We start from the raw sequence: 8,486 nt of genomic DNA on the forward strand, positions 1-8,486 counted from the left end.
GTCACAGCTAATCGCTGCCAAAAACAGACCAGGGGTGCAAGAAATACTTTACTGAGTGATTGCTAGGTTCGGAACTGCTGGGTATGGGATGAATGCGTAACTGGTACTGCCAGTGAGAGTGACAGTCTCTCAGTCGTGTCCGACTCTCTGCGACCGCGTGGGCTGTAGCCTGCCAGGCTCCTCTGTCCATGGGATTCTGCAGGCAAGAATACCGGAGTGTATTGCCATTCCCTTCTCCAGGGGATCTTAAAAGGAAAAACGGGGGAGCCAGGGATAGGATAGTTCAAAGTGAAAGGAGTGGAAACATCGCGTGACAGACATGAGTAAAAATAATGTACTGACCTCATATTATAATAGAACATTATGCAAGCATTAAAAAGACTGTAGGATTTATAGTGTCCTAGGTGAGAAAAGCTGCTGAGTGATGGGTATTATATGATTCCATTTCTGTAATTAAAATACCCCTCCCAGCCAAAAAAAAAAAAGGAAAAGAAAAAATAACTAGTACATGACCATGAAGAATAGTATGGATGGAAGGAAAACAAATTGGATAAAAAGAAAGGTTAAACTTGGAGAAAGGAAGTAGAAAATCCACTACAAAAAAAAAGGATTCATTTATTGGACATTTACTGAGTTCCTTCCAAGTGGCAGGCAGTGTTCCAGGTACTTGAGAAAAACCAGTGAACAAAATAGTGTTTTTAAAAAATATTAATTATAATGACACAGACATTCTAGTGGAAGGAGGCCGATGACAACTAGAATAAACATGCAAATAATGTAGTGTGGGGAAAGAGAAATGGGGAATGGCTTGTAATTTTAAAAACAGTGGTCAGATCAGGCTTCATTGAGCAGAATGGCATTTGAGCAAAAGTAAATGGCTACCCACTCCAGTATTCTTGCCTGGAGAATTCTATGGACAGAGGAGCCTGGCGGGCTACAGTCCACGGGGTCACAAAATGTCAGAAACAACTGAGTGACTAATACTTGCAGTAAGTGAGAGTGAGCTAGGGAAAGAAAGACCTTTCTAGGCAAGTGTTTTTTTGTGTGTGTTTCTGGTGTGTTTGTGGAACAGCCAGTGGAACACAGTACAAACAGGGGAAATGGAGGTGTTAATGGAACAAGATGCAAGTCACACAAGAAATAAACACTTCTTTGTAAGAACATAAAAATAAGATTAAGTCTCCTTTTTCTAAAAATTATAAAGAAAGAGCTAAATTATGTCTTCTACTTTTTCCAAACTACATTATGCCCACAACACCTAAGTACCTTTAGCCTAAAAGGCCTTCAATAAATATAAGCTGGTTGATTAGAATTTACCATGTCAGTGACCTTGACACAGGTGTCCTAGGAAAGATTGTGCTGAAAGAACCCTTAGTGAAGAGACAGTGGAGATCGATTGAAGGCTTTCTCATTCTGCCCACTTACCCTTTCAAAAGAATTCTGTCACTAAAACTTAAAAAGATATTTTTATGTCATTTATGGAAAATGTTACCATGTACATGAAGTATAATATAAAGTAATACTAGAAATCTTTATTCAAAGAAGTATTCAAGAAAACAGTCCACCTTAGGAAGCTGGAGCCTAAGATTCCTTGACCAAATTCTCTTTAGCCAGGTTCCTCTGAGACCTCTTCTCAACAGCACCTCAACTTTAGCATATGAAGACTAACATAGTTTATAGGAGCTCAAAGCCACATCCTTGGAATGAGCCTGGCTTCCCTTAAAGTGCCTATTTGAGAAAAATTCAAGGCTGCTAAAAAAATTTAGTATTGGTTCCAGGTAACAAATGAAGATAGAGAGCCCCTATCTTCTAATCTTAGCGGAAGGACAGGAAACTAAATTTGATAAGGAACAGTTAACGAAAGCAGAGTGATTTCACTTGCCTAATGGCTGCTTCTCAATTTTTATAATCTTTCATTTCCCTAACTCCACTGCTGCTGCTGCTGCTAAGTCACTTCAGTCGTGTCCGACTCTATGTGACCCCATAGACAGCAGCCCACCAGGCTCCGCCGTCCCTGGGATTCTCCCAGCAAGAACACTGGAGTGGGTTGCCATTTCCTTCTCCACCTGACTCCACTAGGCCCCTGCTAATTCCCCAACTTCCATTCCTTCATTCTCCTTTTAAAACATGAGATCACCTATGTACAAATCAAAGTTGATTTCTACAGTTCACACTGGACTTTCCCCTATTGCAACAGTATACTATTGATTAAAATTTAAATACTGATAAGTGTCTGAGTTTGTATTCACACTGCACTTCTCCCCAGTGAAATAGTATATTACTGATGACAGTAAAAATATAACTAGTGTATGGCTTTGTTTGTCCTTGACAACACTCAAATTGATAATACTACCACATCTCCAGGCTTTTTTCTTCATTGAAATTAACTCTAAGAAATTCATTTTCATAAGTTTTTACTTTCACACATCTCATTTCTTTCTTATTCTAAATAGTCTAAATGATATTTAATGCCTTAGGTAAGATACGGAAATTCAGAGGCAATATGAGAAAAGATAAATATGTTTGATTACATAAAACATAAAGATTTTCAGATGGCAAGAAATAGAATTTTAAAAATTAAAAAAAATACATGAGAATTAATATTTGCCTCTAAAATGACAGACAAAATGGTAGTTTATATCACAAATACAGACTAAGTACATAGTTAAGTAAATCAAAAAAGAGAAAGCAAGTGTCATTGGTCAAAAAAGACATGATGTTCAACTCCAGTAGTAGTTTAGAAGAATGCAACTGCAAATAAGGAGAAACCAGTTTTCATCAACCACATTAGGAAAAATTAATAAAAATAACATCTAAATGTAAAAAAAAACAAGGCAGAATAGATATAGATGTCAGGTACTAACTATGTTGGTTGGAGTGTGAGTGACAAAACTTTTTAAAAACAATTATTTAAAAAAAAACAATTATTTATTAAGATACATATAGAGATAACACTTAATTCATAAAGCCCATGTTTGGAAATCTATTCAAAAGAAATTAAAGAATCAGTCATAAGGATATATGTACCAGGATGCTTACTGCAACATTGCTTGAGGGCCAGGATTGGGGGGTAGGGAGGAGGAACAGGCATAAATACTAGCAGACATAAGGGAGAAACTCACTGGAACACAAAAATTAGGGGGAATTTTTAAAAATAACTTTATTTATTTGTTCTATCTATTTTTGGCTGTGTTGAGTCTTCATTGCTGCACGGGCTTTTCTCTAGTTGCTGCGAGTGAGAGCTACTTTCTGGCGGCGGTGTGAGCTGCTCACTGCGGTCACTTCTGTTGCTGTGGAGGGACTCTTGGGCTCTAGAGCATGTGCTCAGCAGTTGTGGCGCACAGGCCCAGTTGCTCTGCAGCATGTGGGATGCTCGCAGACCAGGGACAGAACCAGTGTCTCTGCATTGGCAGGTGGATTCTTTACCACTGAGCTACCAGGGAATGTCCAAAAATTGGGGGGAATTTAACACCACACTCACATCAATGGACAGATCTCCAGTCAGAAAATCAGTATGGAAATACTGGTCTTAACCAACATGGTAAACAATTGGATTTTATAATTATATAAAGAAAATTGTATTCGGAACAGCAGAATACACATTCCAGTGCACTTGCATCACTCTCCAGGATAGATCACATAATAGGCCATAAAATAAAAGTTTATAACTTTGAAATCATATCAAACATCTTTACCAACTACAACACTATGAGAATAGAAATCAACTACAAGGGGGAAATGTGAAGAAAATACAATACAAACACATGGAAGCAAAATAATACGCTACTGAACAACCAATGGATCTCTACAGAAATCAAAGAGGAAATCAAAAAATACCTGAAGACACATGAAAAAACAAAAAAGCAATGACTCAAACGCTATGGGATGCAAAAAAGTAGTTGTAAGAGATAATTACATAGCAATAGAAGCCTACCGCAAGAAACAAGAAAAATCTCTAATAAACAACCTATACTTACACCTAAGAAAACTAATAAAAGAACAAATAAATCTAAGGTTAGTAGAAGGAAAGAATTATAAACTCAGAGGAGAACTAAGTAGAAACTAAAAAAAAAAAAGAAAATACTAGTGAAACTAACATCTGGTTCATTGAAAAGAAAAACCAAAATTGACAAATCTTTAGCCAGACTCATCAAGAAAAAAAAAGAGAGAGGGACCAAATAAATAAAGTCAGAAATGAAAAAAAAAGAAGATACAACTAATACCATACAAATACAAAGGATCATAAGAGAATGTCTAAGTTCTAAATCGCTTCAGTTGTGTCCAACTCTTTGTGACACCATGGACTGTAGGCCACCAGGCTCCTCTGCCCGTATGACTCTCCAGGCAAGAATACTGGAGTCAGTTGCCATGCCCTCCTCTAGGGGATAGTCTCCACCTAGGGATTGAACCCACATCTCTTATGTCTCCTACACTGGCAGGCAGGTTCTTTACCCCTAGTGCCACCTGGGAAGCCCTCATAAGAGAGTACTAGGATCAATTATATGCCAGTTAAATGGCAACCTAGAAGAAACTGACAAATTCCTAGGAATGTGTAATATCCCAAGACTGAATCAGGAGGAAATAGAAAATATGAAAAAAAGAAAATACACACAAACCAATTATCAGTAATGAAACTGAAACAGTAATAGAAAAATTCCCAACAAATAAAAGTCCAGGACCAGGTAACTTCACAGATGAATTCTACCAAACATTTAGAGAACAGTTAACACTTAAATTTTTAAAAATTTTTAAATTTTTAAAAAACTACTCTAAAAATTGCAGAGGAAGGAGTGCTTACAAATACATTTCAAGGCCAGTATCACTCTGAAAACAAAACACCGACAAAGATACCACACCAAAAAAAGTATAAGGTGATATCACTTAGGAACACAGAGGCAAAAATGCTCAAGAAATTATGACCAAACTGAATTCAACAATTACATTAAAAATATCATACAGCATGATCAAGTAGAATTTATCCCAGGGATGCAAGGATGGCTCAGTATTCAAAAATTAATCTATATGACACACCATGTTAACAAATTGAAGAATAAAAATCATATGATCATCTTGAAAGATACAGGAAAAGCTTTTGACAAAATTCAACATGCATTTAGAATTAAAAATCCCAGCAAACTGTGTACAGAGAAAATAAAATTCAACACAATAAGGGCCATATATGACAAGCCCACAGTTACTATCACACTCAACAGTGAACAGCTGAAAGCATTTCTTCTGCGATCAAGAACAAAGAAATTGCTCTTGCCACTTTTATCCAACATATTAGTGGAAGTTACCCCAATCAGACAAGTAAAAGAGATAAAAAGAATCCAAACTGGATAGGAAGATGTAAAACTATCACTATTAGTAGATAACATGACACCATAAACACAGAAAAATCTAAAGAAACTACTAAGAGTATAAATTTAATATAGAGACATTTGTTGAACTTCTATTACTAACAACAAATTATTAAAAGAAATTAAGGGGAAATCCCACTTTCAATTACATTAGAAAGAATAAAATACCTAAAAATAAGTCTACATAAGGAGGTAAAAGACCTCCACTCAGAAAATTATATGAAACTGATGAAAAAAAATACAGACAACATGAAGAGATGAAAAGATATACCATGCTAATAAATTAGACAATTTCATATTGTTAAAATGACCATACTACCCAAGACAACCTATAGAATCAATGCATTGCCTATCAAACTACCAGTGGCATTTTTCACAGAACTGGGACATAATTTTTAAATTTATATGGAAACACAAAACATCCTGAACAGGGAAAAAAAATCTTGAGAAAGAAGAACAGAATTTTAGGTGTCATGTGCCTTGACTTCAGATTATACTATAAAGCCACAGTAATGAAAACAGTATAGTAATGGCATACACACAAAAAAATACATAGCTCAATGGAACAGAATGGACAGTCCAGAAATGAACCCACCCACATGGGCAATTAAATTAAGACAAAGGAAGCTAGAATACACAATGGGAGAGAGATAACCTCTTCAATAAATGGTGACAGGAAAACTGAACAGTGACATGCAAAAAATCAAACTGGTCTACTCTCTCACTCCATACACAAAAATAAATACAAAATGAATTAAAGACATAAATGTTAAGACCTGAACCATAAAATTTCAGAAGAAATCATAGGCAGTAAGTCTTTAATATCTGTCTTAACAATATTTGTTATATGTCTCCTCAAGCAAGGGAAACAAAAGCAAAAATAAACAAATGGGACTACACTGAAGTTAGAACTTTTGTACAGTGAAGTAAACTGTCAACAAAAGAAAAGCACTACCTACTGAATCAGAGAAGATAGTTACAAATGCTATATCCAACAAGGGGTTAATATCAAAACTATCTAAAGAACATATATAACTCAACATCAAAAAATAATGTCTGTTCAGAGCCTCTGCCCTACTGGAAAATGGGCAGAGGCTCTGAACAGACATTTTTCCAAGTAAGGCATACAGATGGTCAACAGGCACACGAAAAGGGGTCAACTTTGCTAATCATGAAAGAAATACAAATCAAAATCACCATGCAATCACCTCACACCTGTCAGAATGGCTATTTTTAAAAAGACAACAAATAAGTGCTGGAAATAACAAGGCATGGAAAAAAGGAAAAAAGGAAATCCTCTAGAACTATTGGCACATGCTAAGTTGCTTCAATCCTGTCAGACTCTGCGACCCTATGGACTGTAGCCCACCAGGTTCCTCTGTCCATGGGATTCTCCAGGCAAGAATACTGGAGTGAGTTGCCATTTCCTCCTCTAGGGGATCTTCTCGACCCAGGGATTGAACCCACTTCTCTTACCCTTCCTGAATTGGCAGGTGGGTTCTTCAGCACTAGCGCCACCTGAGAAGCCGGGTACTATTGGTAGGAATGTCACCTGGTATAGTCACTGTGGAAAACTGTACGGAGAGTCCTCAAAAAATTAAAATAGAATTGTTAAAGGATCCAGCAATTCCATTATTAGTTATTTATCCCCCCAAAATGAAAACATTAATTAGAAAATATGTATGCACTGCTAAGTTCATTGCATCATTATTTATCATGGCCAAGATACGGAAGCAATCAAAGGTCATCAGTAGATGGATAGATTAAAAAGATATGGCACATATATATTCACACAATAGAATATTATTCAGGTCAGAGTTTAAGTTTGATAAGCACTAGTTAACAAAAACAGAAGAATTTCACTTAGACTAATCCCTGCTTCTCAATTTTTGTAATCTTACATTTCCCTGACTCTACTAGGCCCCTGTTCATCTCCCTCCCTATTTCCTCATACTCCTTTTAAATCAAAATATCACCCCTGTACAAATAAAGTTTGATTTGTTCACATTGGACTCTTCCCTACAGCAACAGCATATTGCTGACTAAAATTTAAACATTAACTTGAGTCTGGCATTGTTTATCAATAACAACCCTCAAATCAATAATTCCAACACTGCTCCATAGGCTTTTTGGTTTTGGTTTGATTTTTGTTTTGTTTCTGTCTTTGAAACTACCTTGAAAGAATTTCATTTCACAACTTCCAATTTCCACACATCTGATTTTCTTCTTATTCTAGATAGTCCAAATGACATTTATTCTGTCTTAGGAATAAAAGCAAATTTTGAGGCAATAGGAGAACATATTTGACTACATAAAACATAAACATTTTCAGATGGCAAGAGATAAAATTTTAAAAGTTAAAAAATGCATGAGAATGAATATTTGCCATCAAAATGGCAGATGAGGGAATCCCCTGGGGGTCCAGTGGTTAAGAATCTGCCTTGCAATGCAGGGGGTGCAGGTTTGCTCCCTGGCTGGGTAACTAAGATCCCACATGCCATGGGGCGACTAAAGGCCCATGCACCACAACTAGAGCCTGCACACTCCAGAGCCCACGTGCCACAACTAGAGAGTCCACAGGCCACAGCTACTGAAGCCTGTGCTCGCTGGAGCCCGTGCACCACGACGAGAGCCTGTGTGCCACGGCTAGAGAATCCGTGTGCCGCAATGAAAGAGCCCACATGATGCAACAAGGGTCGTGCGTACCACACCTAAGGACCAACACAGCCAAACAAATAAGTATTTTTAAATGACAGATGAGACTGTAGTTTATACCACAAACATACAAAGAGCTCTGCAAATGGATAAGAAGGGGTAAACAACTCAATATAAATACAGACTAAATACATGAGTAGGGAAATCACAAAAGAAAGAGCAAGTACCACCGAGAAAAAAAAAAAAAACCCACACATGAATGGATGATAACTCCAATAGCACTTTAGACAAAAGCAAACTCAAACAAGAGATACTAGTTTTCATCATTTATATTGGCAAAAATTAATGATAAGAACATCTTAATACAGGAAAAACTGAGGTGGACTGGGTGGGGTTTTCAGATACTAACTATTGGTGTTATGGATGACTATAACTTTTTAAAGACAATTATTTAGTAAGATATATATAGAG

This window comes from Cervus canadensis, chromosome 5 (assembly GCF_019320065.1).
Source record: "Cervus canadensis isolate Bull #8, Minnesota chromosome 5, ASM1932006v1, whole genome shotgun sequence".
NCBI classification, from domain to species: Eukaryota; Metazoa; Chordata; class Mammalia; order Artiodactyla; family Cervidae; genus Cervus; species Cervus canadensis.